The 26,584-nt window shown below is 40.2% G+C and overlaps 1 protein-coding gene across 4 annotated transcripts in view; it reads left to right on the top strand.

Annotated features, from left to right (window-relative positions):
* Positions 1-6,640: 6,640 nt before the first annotated feature.
* SCMH1 (Scm polycomb group protein homolog 1) overlaps positions 6,641-26,584 on the top strand; it is a 188,144-nt gene continuing 168,200 nt past the window's right edge. For 2 of the 4 annotated variants that reach the window (XM_089895192.1, XM_089895178.1), the window contains exon 1: positions 6,641-6,835. The gene's annotated coding sequence lies outside the window, so the exon portion shown is untranslated. The remainder of the gene's footprint in view (positions 6,836-26,584) is intronic. The other 2 variants (XM_022575414.2, XM_022575415.3) reach the window with 2 other exon arrangements.

A 26,584-nucleotide genomic window follows, 5' to 3' on the forward strand; every position in this document is an offset into this window, starting at 1 on the left:
CGGAGGGCTCTGCAGGTTTATTCCTTAATGTGATATATAAAACAGCGGACCTGGGGTTTTCTAGTATCCCTTCTTAAAAAAAAATTACATCCTGATTTGTCTGTTTTCTTCCCTGTCCATTGCCTCTGTACTTCTTGGCTTCCCACCAGCTGTGACTCTTTTCCAAGGGTCCGGTCATAGCCCAAATCCACTCTCCACCTGCCTCTGGGTTTTTAAACCCCTTACATCTCCTTTTAAAAATTTCAAACATCAAGCAATTAATGAAATCTATGATGTGCTGTGCTCTGGGATACTAAGTGGAATACAAGTGAGGTACTACCTTCAAGAAAACTACTGTCTAACTTAAGATACTTCAAGGTGACACACTTCATACAGAGATGTTACCAAGTGACAGCACAGAGGAGGAAGCTATTAATCCTTCTTGAGAAGTGTCAGAAGGAGTTTTGATCTGGATCTAAAAAAGAAGCAGGGATCCAAAAGATAATATGTACACTTTTAATTTTTTCAGCAAACATGTAGGAATCTCTCCTTCATGCAAAGCCTCGTCTGAGGTATTAGAGCTACAGGTGTGAACAAGGTTTCTGATCTCAAGAAGTTTTCATCCTAGGTAAGGTGTTTTAAAATGTGTCCTAATAATGGTGATACAATACATATCTTGCTATGAAAGAGTTACAAACTGCCAGGGGAGTTCACAGAGAAACGTTTAAGAGAACATTTCTCGCTGGGTATAGGAGGCAGAATTTTAAGATGGACCCTAAGATTCCTGGTCCCCTGGTGTATTCGTCCTGCTTAATCCCTGCAACCGTAAAGAGGGTGAATTTTACTCCAGTGATTAGGTTATATGTCACAGTTGCCCTTAAGTAGGGAGATTTTCTGGATGGACCTGACCTAATTACAAATCGTTTAAAAGCTGAGAGTTTTCTCTGGTTGAAGAAGGAGAAATCAGAGAGATTCGAAGAATTCTCTTCTTCAATTAGATATGAGAGAGGCTCTCTGTCAATGAGATGGCAAGGACCTGAGAGTGGTCCCCAGTTAACAGCTAGCAAGACAGTGGGGATCTCAGCCCTGTGACCACAGAGAAACAAATTCTGCCAAGAAGCTGAGGAGCTTAGAGAGGACCTTTCCCTAATCAAGCCTCTGGCTAAGAAGATGGCTGGCTGGCATTTTGATTTCAGCCATGAGATACCCTAAGCAGAGAACCCAGCTACACCATGCCAGACTTCTAACCTACAGAACTGTGAGCTAATCAATGACTATTGTTTTAAATTGCTAAATTTGTGGTAATTCATTGTGAAGCGATAGGCACTTACAACACTCTCCTCTCATTCATTGTTTACAAACTAGTTTCCCCAACTGTGGGCTCCTTGGTTCAGGCTGCATCTAGTTATCCTTGTAGCCTGAAGGCTATTCATAAGACAGGTACTCCCTAAAATTCCATCAAATGAGTGTTTAAATGAGACACAGGGATGAAAATGAGCACCTGGATGTAGATCAGGATCTGGATACACTCTGTCCATTCTCTCCTCACAAAGATGGGGAGACTGATACTGAGACCAATGCCCAGACAAAAAGAGGAGGCTCCCCTTCAGTCCAGCACTCCAAGGTCTATTCCAGAGACAAAGCAAGCCACCTAGCCCTAGCTGCCCCAGCTGAGGCCCCAGCCTTGTGGGGATGGGACCTTCTCCCAGACTTGGCTTAGGTGGACTTCAAGGAGCATTGTTCCCAGAGGATCATTAATCGGGGATCTCTGTGTGACTTGAGAGTCAGTTCTAAATCATACCTATACTCACGCCACACCATCTCAACAGGGGTCTTCACATTTATTTTTCACTGTAACACCTTAGCTATATGTGAAAACCAAACATATTTTCAACCAGCCAAAATAGAAGTTAAAAAGTCCTTGAGCCTCATTTATTCATTTCTTATGAAACATTTTTATGTTGTTGTTACGTTTATGTTGTTTTAATGCTTTAACACAAGGAATGCTATGTACTCTCCACCTTGCTTACAGACAGTTAAAATTCCCTGTGTACTCCTCCCGCAATAGCATGCCCACCCCAAACCCTAGAGATAACCTCTCCCCTGAACTTATTGTTTACTGTTTCCATGCATGTCTTTACACTTTTACTGCATGGGTATGTGTGTCCCTAAAAAAATGGTATTGTTTTGCTTATTTTTAAACTTTATATAAGTAACATCATACTGCTTATCCTTTTTTTGTTCAGTGCCGTTTCAAAGACATTTTCATGTTATTACATGTAGCTCTAGATCAGGGGTTGGCAATTTTTTCTAGAAATGGCCAGAGAGTAAATATTGCAGGCTTTACAGGTCAGAAGGCCTACTGTGGCACAAAAGCAGCCACAGAAGGCCTGACTGGATTCCAATAAACCTTCATTTTCATGTAAGTTTCACATGTCATGATATATTCTTCTTCTTTTGATTTTTTTCAACCATTTAAAAAATGTCCAAAACAAAACAAATCATTCCTAGCTCTTGGCCCGAAGGAAGTCGGGCCAGATTTAGCCCAAGGACCATTGTTTGTCAATTCTGCTCTAGATCATTCATTTTTATTGCTATAGTGTTCTGTTGACTTCACATTCATAAAAAATGAATTTACTAAATATTTACCACGTTCAAGAAATTCAGTAGATACTACTGTAGATCAGACACTGATCTACTCTCAAAAAATCTACTATGTAAGTAGACAAGATAAGGCGTGTTAACCAATAAGGAGGCAGAAAGTGACCAAGGTCCTAAGAGAGGTTTGCGTGGCCTACCGTGAGAGCCAATACGAGTGAGGCAGGAGAGCTCACTTCACATTGGCACAGTGTTGAGAAAGTGGGCTGTGGAGCCGGGCTGCCTGGATTCCCGTTCCGGCTCCACCATTTACTAGCTCTGTGACCTTAGACAAGTTACTTTACCTCCCTGTTCCTCAGTTTTCTCATCTCTAAAATGCAGGTCATAATAATACTGCATAGGTTTGTTGTGGAAATTAAACTGTCATAAAGATTAAATAAGATAGTGCCCATAAAGCACCCAGAAGAGTTCCTGGTTCTTACTTAGCATTACATAAATGTTGGTTTTTATTATTCAAGCTGGAGGATCATATGAGGCTTTGGAAAGGCAGCATTAAATCAGAGTTTTAAAAGATTGTTACGGTTTGGACATACAGAAGTGAAGAGCAAGGCATTCTAGAACATAGAGCAGTATATAAAAAAGCCCAGAGTAGCAAAGGGCATATGTAGAAAAGGAAAGCAAAGGGCAAATGTAGAAAACTACACATGAATCAAAGGGTAAATAAAGAAGAGAGAGAAATAAATTTAGAAAGGAAGGCTGTGGCCAGATCATAAAGAGCCTTGAACACAAGGCTAACAAGTTTAGACTTTGTCCTGTAGGCACTAAGGACTTAGTAAGTTTTATGAACTGGGAACTGACAGGATGCTTCCAGGATCTGGCAGCTGTGGAAGACAAGTTGAGAGAAGAGAGTCAAGAGTTAGGTTACATCTCCAATAGCCTAGGAAATAGGACGTTGACTAGGGAAAAGGCAGTGTGCTTTGGCAACTGACTGGATGTGGAGGACAGGGAGGAATTTTAAGAAGCACTACCATGATTTTAAGACTGGGTGACCAGAAGTATGGTGGTGCCATTGTTGAAATGGGGAACACAGATAGAAAGAGAAGGTTTAGCATGGAGAATCATGATTTTGGTCTTTAACCCGCAGGGTTTGAGGACTCCATAGGAATTGTCTAATGGAACCGGAGCTAAGAATAAATAGGTCTGTAGACAGAGCTGATGATATAGACTAAATGCTTTGGGTTAATCCTTTTAACAACTCGATATGATAGGTATGTGACTATCCCCATTTTATAGAGGAAGAAACTGAAACCAGGGGAATTTAGGCTAACTCCTCAGCTCATCATCAACCACCCTTCTACTGACTTTGCAGCTGCCCTTTCCAGTGCTTCATCCCAGGACAGTCGCTCAGACCCTTGCTTAGAGGCTGACTATTTGATGCAACTACAGTAAGCTTAGATTATGTACCTTCTCAGCTTTAGCAAATTAGAAGCAGGTATAAAAGGGATAGGCATAATGACAGCAGGAGAAGTGGCAGCTAAAAACCAGAACCTTTGTGGAAGCACCATGAGAGCACAGCATTCTGGGGCCATTTGTTAAGGTGGAGTAGAGTCCTTAACTCAATAGTCCAAGAGGATTGCTTAATAATAAAGCCTGATTGCTACCAATTCATGTTTATAATAAATCAAGAAAATACTAAGTTTACTTCTATTTCTTAAATAAGGATGGCTAGGAAGTTTATAAAATACCTTTAAAAGATTTTCATCTGATATGGATACTTTTTTTTTAATGTTAAAGGAACAGACTCTCAGCACTCTGGGGAACTTCTCTTCAAAAGCGGCTTTCCTGACAGCAGAGGTTTTGATATAATTGTTTTCCCTCTCACTTGTGAGCCCTAGAAGTATGTGAAGGATAACCTTGGCTGTGTAGCTCTGGAGAACCCTCTGCCAGGATTCCCATGCCTACTCACACTAGCATTGAACCTCCTCTTTTCCTCTCATCTGCTTTCCTCACTGGACTGCTTCTCAGAAAATGGGCAATGAGGAGAGGTAGCAGTGTGCTGGGGTCAGAAAGGGTGCTAACGTCCACAGCAAATGCGAGCAAAAGCCTCACTACACAGCACCCAGTGGAAATGAAGGAATAAAACACTCATCCTGTCGCTTGTCAGGTGGTAAAGTGATACCAAATGAGGAATAAAAAGACCAGAGTCATCTGGGTCCTAGCTCTGTTGCTTACCAGCCCTGCACTTCCCTGTTTCTATCCTTCTGCCTAGAATGCCCATGCCTTGTAAACTTATCCCTCAAGGCTGGCCTTGGGTCTTGAAAACTCTTTCTGAAATGAAAGTCCAATTAAGTCACTCCCCTACTTAAAACTTCAATAGCTTCTTACTGCCTATAGCAGGCATTCATAAACCTTTTGGGCTCAGGACCCCTTCCCACTCTTAAATATTACTGAGGACCTCGAAGAGCTTTTTAATGTGCCATTTGTTACTTCTAACAATACTTACCATATTAGGAATTAAAACTGAGAAATTTCTAAAATTTTATTAATTCATTTAAAATTACAATAAATCCATTACCTATTAATATAAACACATTTTTAGTGAAAAATGTCTACTATTTCTAAGACAAAATATTAATGAGAAAAGCGGTGTCTTACATTTGTACAAATCTCTTTAACACCTGGCTTAAAGAAGACAGCTGGATTCTCAAATCTGTACCCGCATTTAATGCGTTGAAATATCATTTGTCCTATAGTCTATGGAAAACTTCACTGTATGCTCATCAGAGTAAAAAAAAGCAAATCGCATTTAGCATTATTATGAAAATAATTTTGAGCTCTCTGACCCCTGAAAGGATCTCAGGGACACCCAGGAGTCCCAGAACCATACTATGAAAACCACTGGCCTACAAAATAAATTCTAAGGTAGACATACAAGGACAGTAAATGTCATTCTAGGCACACAAAGACCTCCTTCCACGTTCTGGCTTCCTTTCCCTGTCTAGCTTCAGCACCGTCATCACCACATTCACACTGTCTCTCATACTCCCACCCTGCCAGTCACACCAACCAGCCATCTGCTATCATATGTCTTTATGCCCTTGCACACATCCGTCCCGCTGCCTGAAATGAGCTTCCTCCTTGCAGACTCTTTCAAGAGCCAACCTGAAAGTGTTTAACTCTCAGGGAGCCTCCTTTGACCCATCCAAACAGCTGATGACTCCCTGCTGGCAGAGCACAGGCTTTGAAGTCAGGTTGGAGATGAATCTCCACTCATTTACTGGCTGGGTGACCTTGGACAAGTAGCTTCACCTCCCTGAGCTTCAGTTTCCTCCCTGCTAAAATAGGGATGATCCAGGTGGACGCGGCGTTTAACCATAGGAGTGTAGCAAAGAGTGTTCACTACCAGGATGAGCCTGTCTCCAGGCACATGGAGGGGCTCAATGCGTAAGTAGTTGTTGAATGGATGGACGAACCAATGAAGGGACCGCGGGAGCTTCTATTTCCTACGCATTTACTTACTAGGTCTCCAGCACTGTTCCGTGGGCTTCACAAGCATTAACTTATTTATCCTCACACCAACCCTCTGGATTGAATGCTATCCCGTTAGAGGTGAGGGTCCTGGGGTAGAAATACAAGGTAACTCGCTCAAGGTCATCCATCACTCTTAGCAGGGCAGGGATTCGAGCCCCAGAGCGCCGCTCTTCGCCCGAGGCGGCGACGCGCGTCAGCCAACCTGACCTGACGCCTCTTGGGTCCGCCATCTCCCCCACCCGCCCACGCGCGGGCTCGGAGCGGCGACAGCGGGACTCGAACCCAAGTACCCGAGCCCTCTCCAGACCTCAGTTTACCCACCCGTGAGAAGCAGCGCATAGGGCCGGTGGGGACGCGGGTCTGGGCCCCGGGGTCGAAGGCAGGAGGCGGGAGGCAGCGGAGGCTAGCGCGGCCTGGCCGCACGGCGGCGCCCTCCCGGCACCGCCCCCCCCCGCGCGGGCCCAACTGCCGAGGCGCTCGCCACCCTGCGGCCTGAGGCCCGGGGGGCGGGGCCGGGAAGCCTGCGCCCCGCCCCCGCCTCAGCCAACGCCGCCGCCGCCTCGGTCGAGCCCCCAGCCGCGCGCCAGCCCGCCGGCCGGCCGGCAGCCGCTGCTCTCCGGAGCCGCCCCCGCCCGCCCCCTCCGCGCGTCCTCCCTAGCTCGCTGCGCAGCGGAAACATGGCGGCGGGCAGGGAGTGAGCCGCTCCGCGTCGTCGCTGCGCCCGCAGGTAAGCGCCTCGGCGGCCGCCTCCGCTCTCCCGGAAAGCCCGCGCCCTGAGGGGCTGGGCCGCCAGGGGCCGCCCCGGGTGAGAAGGAGGCGCCAGGACCGGCCCGGCCGCTGCCCCCGCCCCTCGGGCCCGACTGTCCGTCTGTGTGTCCCGGCCGGTCGGCCTGTCTGGGGTCCGAGCGCGGCCGTCCCCCGCCGTGTTCTTGGGCCCGGAGCTCCGGCGGCTCGTTCTGCTTCCGCGGCCGGGCCAGCGGGGCCCAGTGTCCGGCCCGCGGCCCTGACTCAGTAGAGGCGCCCCGGGGGCCCCGCGAGGGAAACTCAAGGACACGGGGACCTCTGGAGGGTCCGCATCGCGGGCGGTCCGAACGGCGGTCTCTCTGTCCTGGCCGGCGGGGCTGGGTCGGCCCGAGAGTGTTGGCTTTGGGCCGAGGGCCGGGAGTCGGAGGGGCTGTCAGTCGGCTCGGACAGGAGAGCTGAGAGATGCCTGTGGATCCTCGCCGGCCGGATCCGGTTCGGGGCGGGCGAGGACCGAGGTCGGCGGACAGCGTGGCCCATCCGAGGGTCGGGGGTGCGAAGGGCGGGGAGCTGTCAGCAGCGGTCCTCCGGGCTGGCTCCGGCGGCTGGAGCTGCGCCGAGACAACTCACGTGTGCCGCCGGAAACGGGCGCGGAAAGCAGGTTTCCAACCTCCGACGGGGGCGGGAGCCGTTGGGCACCGAGGTGAGCCAGCGGCCAGGAGGGCTGGACACGTGGGCACAGCTGTGGGCCAGCCCCGGAGGAATGAAAAGGGGTTTCCTGGAGATAAGTGAACCCCAAAACATCTCCAGACTGGAAGGGAATTTAAAAGTCATCCAGGGTCCCTTTCCCTCATCCCATACCAAAGTAGCTTTGAAAATCCCAAACTCTACCCTAATAATTTGACAAGTCTGAACATCTCCTCCAGTGATGGGAAACCGATCTCTTCCCAAGGAAACCCAAAACCTATTAAGTTTCTGCAAGAAGCTCTTTCGGCCCCAAGGATTGACCTGCTTAAATATAAAGTACTCTATTCCGTTTCTCACTTCTGTGCCGTGTTTTGAGCTTAAAAAAAAAAAAAAAATCTAGTACTGTTTGTTTAAACCAACTAAAAGAGTTATTATTTTGTGGAAAATTTGGGGGTTTCCCTCATTTTTTAAAATGTCTATAAACACTTTATCAAATGAGCAAATGTATATCGGTTGGAATGCACCATGCAAATAGAAGAGCTTATTATTTTTTACACTGGGAAAGAATTGAGTCTGGCATCCCTAGTTTGATGCCAGACTGCAATTTAATATTTAGTTGGAGAGGGAAATGCTTTATTACATTGAACTCTTTGCTCTCTTTCTAACTGCCAACACAAGGCCCAAAATTACTATGAAAAGAACATTTTGTTGTTGTTGCTCATATACCAGCATTATTTTTTACTTGCCTTTTTATCACTGAGCCTTGGTTTGTGGGGTTAAGTTTTTAAGTAGTGTCTTTACCAACAACTTAAACCCCTGCCTAAGCAACCCTGCAGGTTAGTAATATTTTAAGCTTAGCAGAGATGTCATGACCTTGTAGATAAAGCGCCAAGCTCTTGTATCCAGGACGCTGTTTATATTCTAAGCAAAATTTCACTGTTTTTATAACATAGACAACACAGCGGTCAGAATTAGATCTTTATTCTTATATCTTCATTTTTTTCACTTGGTCAGTGGTTTTGAAGTTTCTAGCACACGTCAAGTTTTGATTTCTGTTATGTTTGTTGGGTAAAACTTTGTATAGCATCATTCTTTACAGAACTGTGCAGACTCAGGAAAAGCTCTGGTTCCTTCCCTTCAAAGGACTTGGAGTTAATGGTAGGAAATACTAAAACACTCTGTGAGAAAGCACTGGTTTGAATATCCCACTGAAAATGTAAACTCAACATCTAACATTTACTCTATACTTAATGTGTCTATTATGTGTCAGGCACTATGCTATGTACTATGTTTAGCTGGGTAGACAGAGATGAATAAGATACATTTCCAATCCTTGTGAAGTTGGTAAATTAGATGCTGAAATAGGTCATCTCAGAATAAAAGGTGAGAGCTATGCCTGTGATGCTGTGGTTGCATCAAGGGGAGGGTGCTTAGACTAGTCCGGGACTTGAGGGAAGGCTTGAGGAAGACATGACACCTGACCCAAGTCTTAAATGGTACGTAGAAGTAAGTCAGGCAAAGATGAGAAAAATGTGCTTCAAACAGAGAGAATAGCTTGAGTAAAGGCATCAGTGTGAGAAAAGGAATGGCTTGCCTAGAGAACCACAAGCAGTTTGCGACTGCTAAGAAATAACAATGAAGATGTAAGCGGTAAGTTGTGAGGCCAGAAATACAGTCCGAGGCCATGTCATGGTAGACCCTGTATGCATAAGTATCTTGAAATGAATTCAATGGGTGACTTTTTTTTTATCACTGAAAGGTTTTTATAGATATGCTTAAATAACATTTTTTAAATGTGGTTATAGGGATGAGGAGAGAGGGATGAAGTTGAGAGAATCTGTGAGGCTTTATGATTGATTGCGTGTGTAGATCAGAGGGTGAGGAGTCCAGGGTGATGCTCATGTTTTTGGTTTGGGTGACTAGGGGAATGATGGTGACATTAACTGAGACAGGAAACACTGGATAATGATTTCAGTTTGGGACTTAGAGGTTCTGTGATTTCTTGAGTTAGGTCAATGAGCAAATGTAGAAGTAAGATAGAAAAAAAAGGTTGTGGTCAGAAAGTGGAATATTAGAGTTAAATTGTCTGATGTGGAGCTCTTCTAGGTGACAGCTGGGTCTCTGTGTGTGAGATGCTGAAGTACAGCAGAGGTGAAGGTCGGGTGAAGCTGAGTATGACAAGGAACTGCGAGGCTATTGTATTGAACGAGTCTTCTGCATGGATAGTGAAATGATTTAGGATGCTAGGATGCAGGGAAGAGAGGGATTGTGACCCAGGTGCAGTGAATATAGGGGATTAATCAGGAGGGTGGTAGATGACAGATGAGGAGGAGGGGTAAGGAGTGATATAGCCAGGTGGTGGAAACCTCAGAGGAGGAGGAATTTTTAAACACAAGAATGGAGAAGTAATGGTTTTTGACTTTTCCTTCCTAGAAGCAGGATTCTGATCTCTTCATCTTTATTCAGGTCTCATATTAGTCATTCTGTTGGCTCTGAAGAATCTGTTCTAACTCTTGGAAAGTAGGAGGGCAGATATCCTATATCAAATCCTTTCTGCTGATACTTAATGATGAAGTCCATGGAGGTTTTTTTTCCCTGATGGTCAGTGGATAGATAGGAAACAATCAGTAGTGAGGATATACTCATGGTTTCTGGGAAGAGTATAGTGGCAAGAGCCTAGGCTTTGGGTTAGAAAGATGGATTCAAATCTAGGCTATGTCACTTGCTAGCCTTAGGACTGTAAGCAAATTGTTTAACCTCTGTGACTTTCAGTGTCCTTATGTGTAAAAAATAGATTTCTACTTCATGGGGTGTCACAGAGGTTACATGAAATAACGTGTGTGTGTGTGTGTGTGTGTGTATACACACTAGAGAAGCAATTGGCACTTCAGAGATGCAAAGTAAATGTTAATTCTCTTCCAACTACCTTTAAGGGACTTAAGCTCTGATGGAAGAAATGAAATTTTTTCATGCTTACCTAAATTGTAAGGCAATAAGTACTCTAAGGGAGGTAAAGCAAAGTGATATAGGAGTTCAGAGGATGGAGCCATCATTTCTCAACAGTTGGAACAAGGTTAGGCTTTACACTCAAGATGAATTTTATTTGAGCCTTGGAGAACAAATTTAAATAGATTAAATAATTTAGGTGGAGCTCCAAAATGGGGAAATTATAGGATATGTTTTTAAAAATTGATAGTTGCCAGAGGTCAAGTATTGTATTTGTGTAAGTCAGTAAGCCCACTAGAGAGGTGGGCTGGGGCCATAGTATTAAAGACCTGAAACTTTGGAGTTTGGACTTGATTCTAGATATACGAGGGAGCCATAGATTGTACCTCCTCCCTTTCTACCTCAGTTTCCTATCTGTAAAATCTATAGGCATTAATTTAGACACTTTGGATTTGTGTTTGAAATAAACCAAGTAAATTCACATTTGAAAGTAAGTTCCTATGTAGACCAGCTTTCAGTTAAAAAAATAACTACTAGGATTTATTTTGTAGTTGTAGCTTAATCTTTTGCAATAACCTTGTTTGGTAGATAGGCTTAGTGGAGTTAAAAAAACATACAAGATCTCACTGGTAGAAAGTGACTAAAGATGTTCTCATTTCAAATTCTTTCTTATACTGCCATACTGATTTAGATTTGAAAAATAAGCCTGGGTCCTCAGTGTCACTGAATATTAATAATACAACCCAGGGCTGGTCATTTTGCTTCTGTGATCTTCAGTTCCCTCATTTATAAAATGAGGAAAGGTGTGGGTGTAGGGCTTAACACTTTACATAATGTGAATAAGTACATACTAGATACTCAGATGTTGCCCCCACCCCCTGCAATCTGTAAATGAGGGAATTTAACCAAACCATTGTCAAGGCCTTAGTGCTAACTCCGTAGCTGTCAGGGAACTGCTAGAACTAATTATTTTGATAACCTTTGGCCATATAAACCCAGCAAGTCTTATCCTCTGTTACCTTTGTCCCAGCTCCTCCAATCATATGTCTTTCTTCTGTACTGTTATTCCTGTGCTGACTTGGCTTCCTCTTCCTCTCTCCCAATCCTGCTTTTTTGCTCCCTTTCAAACCTTTCCACTTGTTCTCTGAAACTCCTGTTCTCTGCACTGTTAACCATTTTATGGGATGTTTTAATGTGTGTTCTAGCCTTAAATGGAAGCCAGGAGAGTAAGATCGCTTAATCTAGCCCTTCTGAATGGGTGCAGCTCATTCTCCCAGACCACTCCTTGCAAAAGGAGAGAGATAAGGATGACTAATTTTTTATGCACCACTATTTCATACATTTCCAGACCGCTGCTTCTCTGCCTTCTTAAAATCCCTGTGCTCTCTGGCACAAGGGCTATACCACTCTTGTCTTCTTATATAATAGATCTTCTCTATCATTTAGGACCTAGCACACACAGTCTTCCTTTCCATCTCAATTTTTGGCCTTACCCTGAGTGACTTCAGTACTCACATGGATGATCGTTTCTTCAACACATTGACCTCTTCAACTGAAGTGATCATCATTTTAGCTAATCAGCTCCCATAGTCACACCATGAGCTTTGTTCTCATGCAAAGATGGCCCACCTGTGAAATTATAAATGGAGACATGCAGATTTGTTCAAAATTTCTTCTTCTGCCTGACCTTTGAGGATCTACTAGATCTTTTCTTTGACCCCACCAAGGCCTGTCTTCACTTCCTTCCCTATCCAGCTTAATTTTCTTAGTCTCTTGCTATTTCATTCACTCTCTCATCATTATCTTTTATTCCCTTGCGCTTTTGTCCTTCTGTCCCTGTCTGGGCAAAATTCCGAACTAATCTCTCTCTCCTTGCCTATACTAGCTCTACTGAGCCCTGCTGGAAAAAACATCACAGTTATACAGATTGCTGCCATTGGGGAGATGGGAAGATGAAGAAGGATAGGTGATTACAACTGCATGTTATTGAAGTATGTCACACATTTTTCTACTTAATTTGAAACATACAATAACCCTGTTAGAGAGGATGCCAGATCATTATAAACTCTATTTACTGATAAGGAACTGAGGTGTAGGTGGATTAAATGATGTGCCCAATGCCAAATAGCTAGTAAATGTCAGAATGACAACTCAAAACCAGGTCTTCTTACTACAGATTCTGTGTTTTGTCCAGAATGACTCATTGCTTCCTATGACTTCCTTTTTAAGACTCTGTGCTGTCTGAACCTCCTGCTGGTTCTGTTGTAAGTTGTAATATATTAATTTCCTTCCATTTTAAATTATATAAAGGCTGATGCATTATTTTCCCCTCTGATTTACTATAGTTGTTACCATTGTTAGCTTTTAAAATTGAAGCGTATACATATTGTATATTCATTTTAATCACTATGTCTATTGCTCATTGATGTATTATGGGCACATTTCTAAGTGTTTTCTTATTTAGTAGAATTGCTTTGCACTCACTTTTGTAGACTTTCCTCTGGGGCATTCAAACATGGTGGAACTAGAGGCTGTTTTAGTCATTATGTTCTGCAAAGTATAATAGAAAACATGAGAGCCAGCATACTTGTTCTTGGAGATATTTAAGAAGAGAGCAGACAACTGTTTGTCTTAGGTGATTTAAAATTTTGGACTTCCAGTCCTGATTTTTTGGTGCTCTGTCTTATCTCCAGTTATCTCAAGGGACTGCCGGAAAGTCTCCAAGCTAAATTAAATTTATTTCTTTAAATATAAAAGCTTATAAAACCTAATAGGCAGGCTTCCCTGGTGGCACAGTGGTTGAGAGTCCACCTAACGATGCGGGGGACGCGAGTTCGTGCCCCGGTCCGGGGGGATCCCGCGTGCCACGGAGCGGCTGGGCCCGTGGGCCGTGGCCGCAGGGCCTGCATGTCCAGGGCCTATGCTCCGCGGCGGGAGGGGCCGCAGCAGTGAGAGGCCCGCGTACCGCAAAAAAAAAAAAAAAAAAAAACAAACCTAATAGGCATAGAGGGTCACAATTCCAAAATAAGAGCTTAAAACATTGTCTAATTTCTTTATGTGTGTTTTTTCAGTTTTTCATTTATTCATTCAGCAAATATTTATTAATGTCTGCTAACTGACAGACACTGTGCTGTGTACAGTGACAAAGATGGAATTCACCTGTGAAGCCATCTGGTCCTGGACTTTTGTTTTTTGGGAGTTTTTAAATCACAGATTAAATTTCAATGCTTGTAACTGGTCTGTTCATATTTTCTATTTCTTACTGGTTCAGTCTTAGGAGATTGTATCTTTCTAAGAATTTGTTCATTTCTTCTAGGTTGTCCATTTTATTGGCATATAGTTTCCTGTAGTAGTCTCTTATGGTCCTTTGTATTTCAGTGGTGTCATTTGTAACTTCTCCTTTTTCATTCCTAATTTTATTGTTTGGGCCCTCTCCCTGTTTTTCTTGATGAGTCTGGCTAAAGGTTTATCAATTTTGTTTATCATTTCAAAGAACCAGCTTTTTGTTTCATTGATCTTTTCTATTGTTTTCTTCATCTCTATTTCATCTATTTCTGCTCTGATTTTTATGATTTCTTTCCTTCTACTAACTTTGGGTTTTGTTGTTCTTTCTCTAGTTGCTTTAGGTGTAAGGTTAGGTTCTTTATTTGAGATTTTCTTATTTCCTGAGGTAAGCTTGCATCACTCTAAACTTCCCTGTTAGAACTGCTTTGGCCATGTCCCATAGGCTTTGGATTGTCGTGTTTTCATTTTCATGTGTCTCTAGGTATTTTTTGATTTCTTCTTTGGTTTCTTCAGTGATCCATTGGTTGTTTAGTAGCATATTGTTTAGCCTCCACGTGTTTGTGTTTTTTGCATTTTTTTCTTGTAGTTGATTTCTAATCTCATAGAGCTGTAGTTGTAAAAGATGCTTGATATGATTTCAGTTTTCTTAAATTTACTGAGACTTCCTTTGTGGCCCAGCATGTGATCTATTCTGGAGAATGTTCCATGTGCACTTGAAAAGAATCTGTATTCTGCTGCTTTTGGATGGAATGCTCTATAAATATCCATTAAGTCCACCTGGTCTAATGTGTCATTTAAGTCCTGTGTTTCCTTATTGATTTCCTGTCTGGATGATCTGTCCATTGATGTAAGTGTAGTGTTAAAGTCCCCCACTGTTATTGTATTACTGTCAACTTTCCTTTTATGTCTGTTAACATTTGCTTATATAGTATATTGAGGTGCTCCTGTGTTGGGTGCATATATATTTACAATTGTTATACCTTCTTCTTGGATTGATCCGTTGATCATTATGTAGTGTTCTTCTTTGTCTCTTGTAGCAGTCTTTATATTAAATTCTATTTGTCTGATATGAGTATTGCTACTCCAGCTTTCTTTTGATTTCCATTTACATGGAATATCTTTTTCCACCCCCTCACTTTGAGCCTGTTATGTGTCCCTAGGTCTGAAGTGGTTCTCTTGTAGACAGCATATATATGGGTCTTGTTTTTGTATCCATTTGGCCAGTCTATGTCTTTTGGTTGGAACATTTAATCTGTTTACATCTAAGGTAGTTATAGATGTGTATGTTCTTATTGCCATTTTCTTAATTGTTTTAGTTTGTTTTTTTAGGTTTTTTTTCTTCCTTTCCTCTTTTGTTCTCTTCTCTTGTGATTTGATGACTATCTTTAGGGTTGTGTTTGGATTCCTTTCTTTTTTGTGTGTATATCTATTACAGATTTTTCATTTGTGGTTACCATGAGGTTTTAATATAGCAGTCTATATGTATACATGATTGTTTTAAGTTGCTGATCTCTTAATTTCAAATGCATTTCAAATATCCTGCATTTTTACTCCCCTCCTGTCACAGTTACTGGTTTTGATATCATATTTGTGTGTGGACAACTTCCTACCTATCCTGTATGTTTACCTTTGCCGGTGAGCTTTCCCATTTTCATAATTTTATTGTTTCTAGTTGTGGCCTTTTCTGCTTAGAGAAGTTCCTTTAGTATTTGTTGTAATGCTGGTTTGGTGGTGCTGAAATTTTTTAGCTTTTATTTGTCTGTAAAGCTTCTGATTTCTCTGTCAAATCTGAATGAGAGCCTTGCTGAGTAGAGTACTCTTGGTTGTAGGGTTTTCCCTTTCATCACTTTAAATACACTCTGCCACTCCCTTCTGAACCGCAGAGTTTCTGCTGAAAAATCAGCTGATAATCTTATGAGGATTGCCTTGTATGTTATTTGTTGCTTTTCTCTTGTTGGTTTTAATATTTTCTCCTTGTCTTTAATTTTTGCTATTTGATTACTATGTGTCTTAGAGTGTTCCTCCTTGGGTTAATTCTGTATGGGACTCTGTGCTTCCTGGACCTGGGTGACTGTTTCCTTTCCCATGTTAGGGAAGTTTTCAGCTGTTATCACTTCAAATATTTTATCAGGCCCTTTCTCTCCCTTTTCTCCTCCTGGGACTCCTATAATGCTGGTGCAAATGTTGGTGCATTTGACGTTGTCCCAGAGGTCTCTTAAACTGTCCTCATTTCTTCATTCTTTTTTCTTTATTCTGTTCCATGGCAGTGATTTCCACCACTCTGTCTTCCAGCTCTGTACAGTGACCAAGGTGAATGCCATAATTTTAAAAATGCACAGATAGGCCACAGAGTTAAAGAATATATTTATGGTACATATAACAGCTAAATATTACTGTCTGTATTAACTAGGGATTCCTACAAATAGGTTAGAAAAAGACAAATCAATAGAAGAATGAGAAGATATAAAAGAGGCAACCTAAAAGTTTATTAGCCATTCGCTGGTAATTAGTTCCTGTAGGAAAATTAAAGTTCTCATGAGATGTCATTTCATACCTATTAGATTGGCAAAAATTAAGAAGTCTGATAATACCAAATAATGGTGGGAATGTAGAGTTAAGGGAGCTCTTGGACACTGTTGATGGAAATAGAAATTGCACAACCATAGTGAAGAAAAATTTAGCAATATTTGTTAAAACTAAAACACACATAACCTACAATCCAGCAGTTCCACTCCTAGGCAGATACCATTTAGAAACTCTCCTATGCATGTATAAATAGTTATGCAACATTTTTATAACAGAAAGTTCAAACTAGTCCAAATGTCTATTTATAAAAGAAAGAAAATATTGTAGTATATTTACCTAATGGAATCCCGTACAATAATGAAAATGAATGAACTAGATCTATATAGTAACTTGGGTGAATCTCACAAGTAAAAGGTTAAGAAAATAAAGCAGATGGCAGAACACATTTATATTGTATAAAGCCCTACATTCATGTATTATTTAGGGAAGCATACTTACATAATAAATGTTTAAATAAATGCATGGTAATGATAAATATCAAAGTAAGGATAGTGGGGATCCCTGAAGGGTAAGGTGGGGAGTGAAGACCAGTAATACTGCTGGGAAGAGCACGCAGGAGCCTTAAATTGTATTGGTAAATATTTTTTCAACTAGGCTGTAGATATATGGGTGTCCATTCATTATTCTTTATATATCTGAAACATTGTATTATATATGTATTTTTAAAGAATAATAACATGTAGTTTTTGTTATGAGTTTAATGCAGGGAGGGAAGGAGCAGCAGAAATATAAAGAGATGTTATTAGGATGAATCATGTAACTGTTTTCTACAGGTCTGAAATGGTCTAAAATAGGCAACTTCAAATGGCTCAACGTCATTCAATCTAATGTAACATGGGCTCTCATTGAAATATATTCAAAGTAATATGGGAACACAAGGGCAGGAACAATTGACTACCAAGGCAGAAGGAGAGAGATGGTCTTTGGAAAAGCTTCAGAGAGAGAGAGAGAGAGAGAGAATGACATTTAAACTGGATCTTAAAGTTAGGAAGGAATTCACTAGATAGAATGAAGAGAAGAAGGCCTTCCAGGTAGACAGAAGTAAAGACCCCTTTGCATGGATGGAATCCCCCAGGTGGAATATGTGGAGGTCACAGAAATGTAGCAGAGGAAGAGACTAAGGAGGAGAACAAAAACAGCAAATATCTGTATAGCATTTACTATGCATTTTCTATACCTGTAAACTCATGTAATCCTCCCAGATGGGGAAACAGGCACATAACAGTTAAGTAACCTGTCCAAGGTCACAGGACTAGCAGATGGTGGAACCAGGATTTGAACTCCAGCGACCTAGGTCCAGGGTCTCTGCTCTTGGCCAGTAAGCTATTCTCTGAATCACTACATTATAAGCAAAATCAGGAGAAACCAGTGTTTTGAATGCCAAAGGAACAGCGGTAAGTTTCAGAAAGAAAGGAATAGTCAGCAGTGTGCAAGGCCCTATGGAGGTAAAGTAGGAATACTACAAAGAGACCATTGGATTAAAAAAAAAAAATCATTGTGCTCTCACAGTTACAGTAAGGGATACCAAGATAATAGAGATGTGGGTATCTCAGAATAGTAGTGATTCAGTCCACCAGTTCTGTGGACAAATGATTATAATTCCATTTAATAATGAAGAAGATGGAGTCAGGGAGACTATTTGGAATAGATCCTCTCTCTATTTAAGTATTTGATATATCAACACAGTTGAAAGGATTTTCATCCTCTGCTGTCTATATCATAGTTTCTCTAAAACTAGGATTAATACTGAAAATTTTGTTTATTCTTCTGTATCTTCTGGTTTTAATAAAGATAGAACTTAAGCTATGTTGATTAGTGGATTTTGAGAATTAGGTGATATTCTAAAGATCAGTAGTTCAATTTACAATATTTCATACACGAAAAGGTGAAAGAGACCTTATAAGTACCATGGTATGTGGAAAGAATTAAGGCTTGGTGGTTAGGAGTCCCCATTCAAGTCCTAGTCTGCCACTCACAGGCTTTATGATTTAGGCAAGGGGGTGACAGTAGGTGATCTCTAAGATTTCTTGCAACTCTCAAGCTCTGTGACTATTAGGTCAACTATTCAGTGAAGAAAATGACGCCTGAAGGAGGGACATGGTTTGTCCAGGGTCATGAAAACTGGAATTGATTCTCTTGACACTGGGTCCAAGAAATCTGATGGAAGAATCATCGAACATTTGAGTGGCTGCTGTATATCAGGCAAGTGTTAACTACCTAAAAACATACTTGCACATGAATCATTTCACAGTTTATTCATCCAGTGTAAAAGTAACAACCATGATCATCTGTGTTTGTTTGTTTATGTATATCCTGCCTTATTCCAGAATGTGTTTAAAGCATACCTATTCTGTGTAACAAACCATACTTAGAAAGGGATTAAACTTAAGTGTCTGTCAGACACACTGCAAAATGCAAACATGTGTTGATCTCACCCACCCTCATATAAATATTATTAGCTCCATTGTATATGTAAAGTAACTGAGACTCAAAGATATCTGGCCAACATTATACAATTTATTAGTGATAGGACTCAGTTTCAAACCCAGACCACCCTGACTTTAGCCCTAATGCATCTTTCCATTTTACCATGTATACTTCCCACAAGCAGTGTTATATATCTCTGAGGCTTCATCAGTACAAGAGGCAAGGTTTACCTGTAAGAATTAACTTGTTTTTTAGCTGAATATATCCTGTTCCACCACAATAGGTAAACTAGAAGGATCCCTGAATAGAAGAATGAAACACTTTAGTGAATCAGTCATTCTTATTTTTAGTTTGAGCAAACTTATGAACAATTTCCTTGTTAGGGTTAGTGCTCATATTTTAATAAATTGCAGGGACTTCCCTGGTGGTCCAGTGGTTAAGAATCCGCCTTCCAATGCAGGGGACGCGGGTTCAATCCCTGGTCGGGGAACTAAGATCCCACATTCCGCGGGGCAACTAAGCCTGTGCACCACAACTGCTGAGCCCGCATGCTGCAAATTACAGAGCCCACACACTCTGGAGCCCATGCACCGCAACTAGAGAGAAACCCATGCACCACAACGAAAGATCGCACATGCTGCAATGAAGATCCCACGTGCTGCAACCAAGACCCGATGCAGCCCACAAAATTAAATAAATAAATAAATAGCAAAGTTTCTGTGCCCCCTCAACCCTTGGTGTATATCCACTGCCTCCTTAACCAACAGATATTTGCCAGCTATGTACTAAGGATACAAAGATGAGAATAAGATAAGATTCCTTCCCTTAGTAAGCTTACTATCCAGGTGATAGTTGGGATAAAAAGTTATTATAACTTTACCTCTGTGGTCTTCCTCCCCAAAACCTATAACTCTAGTCTAATCGTGAGAAAAACATTAGACAAATCCCAGTTGAGGGACATTCTGAAAAATACCTGAACAGTATTCCTCAAAACTATCAAGGTCATCAGGCAAGGAAAGTCAGCCAAAAAGAGCCTAAGAAGACATGACTACGAATGTAATGTGTTATCCTGGGAAGGGTAATGGGATCCTGAAACAGAAAAAGGATATTAAGTGGAAACTAAGAAAGTCTAAATGAAGTGTGGACTTCAGTTAATATTGTATCAGTATTGGTTCATTAATTATAACGAATGTACCATGCTAATGTAAGATGCTAATAATAGGGGAAACTGTGCAGAGTATACGGGGACTCTGAACTATCTTTGCAGGCTTCCTGTAAATCTAAAATTGTTCCAAAATAAAAGCTTATTTTTTGAAGTAATAATAAAGTTAAAATAATTTTATATGCTATTTCTTTGGAATTTAATTAAAACACATTTCTTCATAAAATGTTCCCAGTTTGGTTGACTCATTTGATGGGACCAACAAGCTGCAGTCTATTGATTGATGCATGTGCTACATGTGTATGCTAGGTGCGTGCCATATAAATTTTTTCTATCTCAGTGTCTTATACATACAGATGACAGAAATATGCCAAGTGCTAGTCAACAGAAAGGACTCACACAAATGTAAAAAAAATTCTTACTACATAATATCGCTTGTTAATTGAAAGTACAGAACACTTATTTGGAGGGATTGTGGCTAAGTACCTACCACGCTGGCTTGTAAGCAAAAATGATTCAGTTCACATAGGAATGTTATTTTATTTGATCTGTTTGTGTGACACTATAAAAAGGTGCTAATACCTATTATCACTGTATATGAGTGTGAGTTGGATAGTTATTTTTTCTAAAAATGCTTTATAAGATTAGTGTGATTCTTGGAGTGAGATCAATTTAAAAGTCCTGGACTTAGTTTTAAGAAAAAACTTCTTGAGAAATCACTTAATCAGAGTTTACAGTTCTTTTACTAAGTGTATCTTCCTCATCAGTTATAGTTGTGCCTACATTTAAAGGAAACCACTCACAGAAATTTATCTTCAAAGGATATATTCTGTAAATAATTATTTAATGAATTTAGATGTCCTGTCTCTATAGAAAGCTTAGAAAATAATACTAACAGATAACCAGTAGAGCTAGCAATTCTCTTGCTTCTTTATTGATCCAGAACTTACTCTCCAGACTCCCCAACTCTTAATGATCTTATTTCCACAACACCTCCACTTAATTAATGCAACTTTACTTAATGAATAAGCAAGGATTGCTTGTTTTGGCTGAATTATATTAACTGCCTTAACAAAAAATAGATTTTTTTATGCTGACCTTGACAGTTAGGTGTCAAAGTTGCCTTCTTGAGAACAGCTAGTTGAATTTGGTAAAAAGTAATGTTTTTATTGACTTCTTTATTCTTTTAATATGTTAAGTTCCCTAATGATGGCATTTAAATTAATCATCTGAAAGAGAAATGTCAGTTCAGGCAATCTACTAATTTGTTTCTGATTATTAGTTATTAGTGAAAAGCTATATTTAGGTGCTTAATACAGTAAATGTTTAAATAATAAGTGCTTAATACATATTAGTTATATCCAAATTTGAATTAATGGACTGTATTCATTATGCCTAATTTTTTCTTTGCGTGCTCCTATACCTTACATTGAGAAGGAACTGTATTTTGCCCTGAACACGTTTTGGAAATAGCTTTGTTGTCTGATGGATAGGGGTTTAAATCCCATGTCTGCCACCTCTAATCTACCGAAAAGATCCTTAGATCATTCTGTTGATTGGACAGGTTCAGCAGCCCCCGATGTATTTGTAGGTCTTGTCTTTTCTACAGATTAAAGAACACAAGATTCTGGAAGGCAAGGCAACACCTTAAACTTTTAGTGCCCCCAGTATACCATGGTGGATTCTGGTACAGTGGTGGACTTATAGTATGTTCTAAATAAATATTGTTATAATAGCCTTCTTCTGTGTTACTGGGAAATAACAACTATTGTTTGATACAGTGTAGGAGGAGACAACTAGACTTTTGTTGAGTGTTAAACTTTAGTCTAAGCTAGTATTTCCCCAATTTGCCTGATCATCTGGAACACTTATTAAGAAATAACAGATACCCTGACCTGGAGATCGTTTCTTTAGATTTGGGGTAGTGCCCTGGTGATCCTTTTGAAAAAAGCAGTGCATTTTTAAATATTGGTAGTGTATTAACACTTTTTGGTTGTAAAGGGCAGAAATCCAACATAAATGGATTGCAGACAAAGGGGGAAAAAAAAGGAATTTATTGCCTCACTTATTTTGAAACAGGGCCTAGGGAAGGAAGGTATTAATCTGATCCTTCCTTCTGGATTGTATCCTAGCTCTATCAGGCAAGGAATGCATAACAGAGGTGCTTGGGGGGACCCTAGGGGATTCAAGGGAACTCTCTTATTTTTTCATAGCTGTAGGTCCTACCTTTCTGCCTTTGTTTGTACCATTTTTATTTTAGCCCCGGGTAGTTTCCGAACTCAGCAAGGCTCGTGTGCAGGCTCTAGGCAGAAGGAATCTTTTTTTTTTTTTTTTTTTTTTTTTAACAAAAGTGATATTTTCTTCCAAATACTTTCAGATTGACCAGTTTAACTCAAGACTGATACTCTCCATTATGCACTGGTATGATCTGACAGGTTATAAATATTTTTAATATCTCCCCTATTTCATATTAAGCAGTTTGTTTTTTATAGGAACTGATTGAAGTCTGTCTGCATAGCCAATACATCCTGTGTTTTCCCTACCACATCTTGTTTTTGCAGTGTGCCTCGGTAGTGGCGAGTCCTGGTAGAAGACCACAGTTTGATAAGCCGTCTCCTACTGCATAAGGATGGCCAACCTCAGCATGAGATAGAGGTCTGCACTGTGCTGTTCCCAACCTTGATCCAGTCAATTCTACATCTTAGGGACTCATTTATACCACCCCTCTTCCACGTACCAATTTCTGTCTCATAAGGGTCTTTGGATAGAAGCAATAGAAGCTGACTCTGGTTAACATAACATAAAATTTACAGTTTTAACTGTGTTTAAGTGTACAATTCAGTGGCGTTATGTACATTCACATTGTTGTGCAACCATCGGCACCATCCATATCCACAACCTCTTTTCATCTTGCTAAACTGAAACTCTGTACCCATTAAACAGTAACTCCCCATTCCTCCCTCTCTCCAGCCCCTGCCCCACCGTTCTTTCTGTCTCTGATTTTGACTACTCCAAGTTTCTCAAATGAGTGGAATCACACAGTATTTTTCCTTTTGTGACTGGTTTATTTCACTGAGCATAATGTCCTCAAGATTCATCTGTTTTGTTGCTTATAGAACTTTTAATGAACTAGCCCAATCTACCTTTTTGACCTCTTGTCACTTTTCTCCTTGCTTTCTGTGCATCAGTCATACTTGCTTTTTTTCTGTTTTGTGGGCTATTCATGCCCCATCCCCCTTACATGCCTGTTCTCTCTGCCTAGAATGTTCTTTCCCCTTCTTTGCCTGGTTACTTTCTGCTCATTCTTTGGATTTCAACTAAGACGTAACTTCTTCAGGGAATCCTTCCTTTATCTCCCAGAATCTACTTAATCTCTATGTTACGTGATTTCATAATACTATGTGACTTTCCTTTGTAGTACTTATAATAGTTTTAAATGAAGCATCTATTTATGTTTTTTTGGCTGAGTAATGTCTGTCATGATGGCAGGGACCATGTCCTATGTTCAACATTGTATCCCTGGCACCAAGTATGTAGTAGGTGTTTCAGTAAATAATGTTACATACATAATAATATTAAAATTTGTTGACTTAATGAATTTAGCTCTGGAGATTGATGGCTTAAGGTCTTTCTATAAAAATCTACTACTTATGCGAGCCTTACTTGACTTGAAGAAATGTCCCTTTTCTATGAACTTGAAAATCCTTATTCATTGTTTGCCAGATGCTTAACATTTACACAAGTAATCCTTATATCATCTTAAATCTTCTATTTTTTCATATTATTTATCCTTTGTATTTGCCAATTTGTCTTCCCCTTTTAAACAGCCACTAGTTATTTTTTTGACTTTGTAAATTACAAATCTGGTCTGTTGTGAAACCTTTAGGGCAGTGCTTCTTAAACTATGCATGTTGAAGGAGGAGTATTTTTCATTCATTTTAGACTAATAATCTTATAAATGTAATAAAAATGAATTGTTAGAAACCTGAAATTTAAAAAAAATCTAAGTATAAACCACAACATTTTATTAGGTTTAACAATATAAAGCTATTCTTTTAAATTATAATACAGAGTTTCTAAGTGATTACTCTCAATTTCTGTGCTTATTGCAAGCTGGTAACCATTTGCTGATGAGAACTGTACATAGAGTACTAAACTGCTTTAGATCTCTATGAAGGAACACCAGGGAGGGGGTCTCAAGGTGAGGCAGAATGTATAAACTCTGCTTCCTTACTGTCCTACCAGATAAGCTCTGGAGTAACTATTGTTATGTTTTGCATAAAAATGTGTTTGAAGATAGTTCGTTTTTTTTTTTTTGGCTGTGTTGGGTCTTCGTTGCTGTGCACGGGCTTTCTCTAATTGCGATGAGTTGCGGTGCGCGGGCTTCTCATTGCGTGGATTCTCTTGTTGCGGAGCATGGGCTCTAGGCACGTGGGCTTCAGTAGTTGTGGCTCGCGGGCTCTAGAGCGCAGGCTCAGTAGTTGTGGTGCACGGGCTTAGTTGCTCCGTGGCATGTGGGATCTTCCCAGATCAGGGCTCAAACCCGTGTCCCCTGCATTGGCAGACGGATTCTTAACCACTGCGCCACCAGGGAAGTCCCTGAAGATAGTTTTTTAAAAAAGGTTTGAAAACCTCTAATCTGCAGAATATGTTCGTTGATCTTTATCTGATTCTAACCTAGTTTTCTGTTTCAGTCACTGCTTCCTGATGTGTATTCCTATGCTTGAATCATTTATCATTTTCCACAGAACATCACACAAGCCCTTTTACTACTTAGTATTATACTTTTCTACTTCCCTTTACTTAATTAGAATTTCCTAAACTTCCTTCTCTGTCTGGAATAAGATGCGTGCCCTAAATTTTGCTTCAAAAATCACCTCCTCTGTGAAGCCTTTTCATTTCATTTAGACAGAATTTGTCTCCACCTTTAACATACCTTTAATAACTACATATTACATTCTGTTATAATGTATTTGCTTATCTATCTCCATATAGATTAATATTGTTCAAGTCCTAGCCATCTGTATATCCCTAGCCCAGGGACCAGCACATAGTCAATAAATATTGACTGGGTAAATTGGGAAAGTCATCAATATTTGGTGCATATTTCAGACATAGAAGCTTCTTATTTGGTCTTGGACAAGCTGTGTGATTTTCTCTTCACTAGGGGACGTATCCTTGGGTGTTGAGTATGACATATATAATAAAGTTTGAAATATTGGTCCTAGAAAAATACAAGTAATGATCCTCCTACATTGAAGCTCTGTGTGTATAGGGTATATAGAGAAGGAGGTTAAAACTGGAATAGCCTTGAAATTGGTTTGATTGAAAATTTAGAAATCTGATCCTTTAAATATCACCCTTGTTTTGTTTTATCTAATTGACTTTGTCTGTTCTTGCAGTTTTATGAGTGACCTATAAGTGATCTCCTATGGTGAGACTGTTTGGCCTATGGAAAAAGTACAAGATTTGGAGTCACATGACCTAGATATTCTAATCCTAGACCTAGTGATTACTAGCTTTGTAAACTTTATCAGTCATTTAAACTCTCTAAATCTTGTTTTCTTCATTTGTAATGAAGGGATACTAATATTAGCCCTTTGCACCTCACAAGATTGTGAGGGCCAAATGAGGTAAGAGTATATGAAAGTATATATGAGAGTATATGAAACCCCAGAAAGTGTACTATTGACTGTTTGCTGTTTGACTTCAGAGAAGTTAAATTCTTTGTACCTTAGCTTATTTTCTTATAAAATGGGAATAATAATACCTGTATCATAGGTTTATTGTGAGAATTAAGTTATTCATAAAAAAATGTCTAGCAGATTGACTTGGGTGTTTGACTAGCAGTCAATTTACATTTTCTTTAGCATACACCCTTTCTCATCCCCCACCCTGAATTAGGATTGGATAATAATAATGGTAAGAAATGACAGCAAGCAGAGATTAATTATTTATTTACTAAATGCTGGTCTATACTTAATTCTGTGCTAGTTGCTGTGGGGAAAATGGAGATATAATAACAATGCCTTTCATTTCATTTTAGCTATTCAGTATTTATTTAGCACTCACTCACCATGTGCTAGATACAGAGGATAAAGAAATAAACATGAAGCAACCCGCCCATCAAGGCTCATAATTTAGCAGACAAATAATATTAGACAAATAAATAAATTGTAATACAGTATAGGGCTATAATATAAATGTGTACACTCCAAGGAAGAGAGAATGATTATGTATGAGAGTATGAGGAAGGCTTCTCAGAAGAGGTAATATATGAATTAGGTTTAAAGGATGCATGGAAGTTTATCAGGTGGACTGAAAGCACTGGAGGAGAGGGCATTCCAGATGGAAGGTATCAGCATATGCAATGTTTGGGACTACGTATATAAGTTGAGTGCTACTATGGTATTAAGGTTGAGAAGGGGTGACTAAAGATGAAGTGAATCTGTTCACATTTGAGGTGGCAACCTGGGGTTTAGTGAAAAATTTTGAGGATAGGCAAGTACTAGAAGGAAAAAGAATATTAATAAAGATGAAGTAACTTTGAAAAAAACAAAAGATGAAGTGAGAGGGTAGGCAAGGGCTGGATCATCCAAAAGATCTGTACACCATCCTTAGGAGTTTAAATGTCACCCTGTA

Source organism: Delphinapterus leucas, chromosome 1 (genome assembly GCF_059928025.1).
Source record: "Delphinapterus leucas isolate spDelLeu-1000000601 "Yukka" chromosome 1, BTC_Dleu_Yukka2, whole genome shotgun sequence".
NCBI classification, from domain to species: Eukaryota; Metazoa; Chordata; class Mammalia; order Artiodactyla; family Monodontidae; genus Delphinapterus; species Delphinapterus leucas.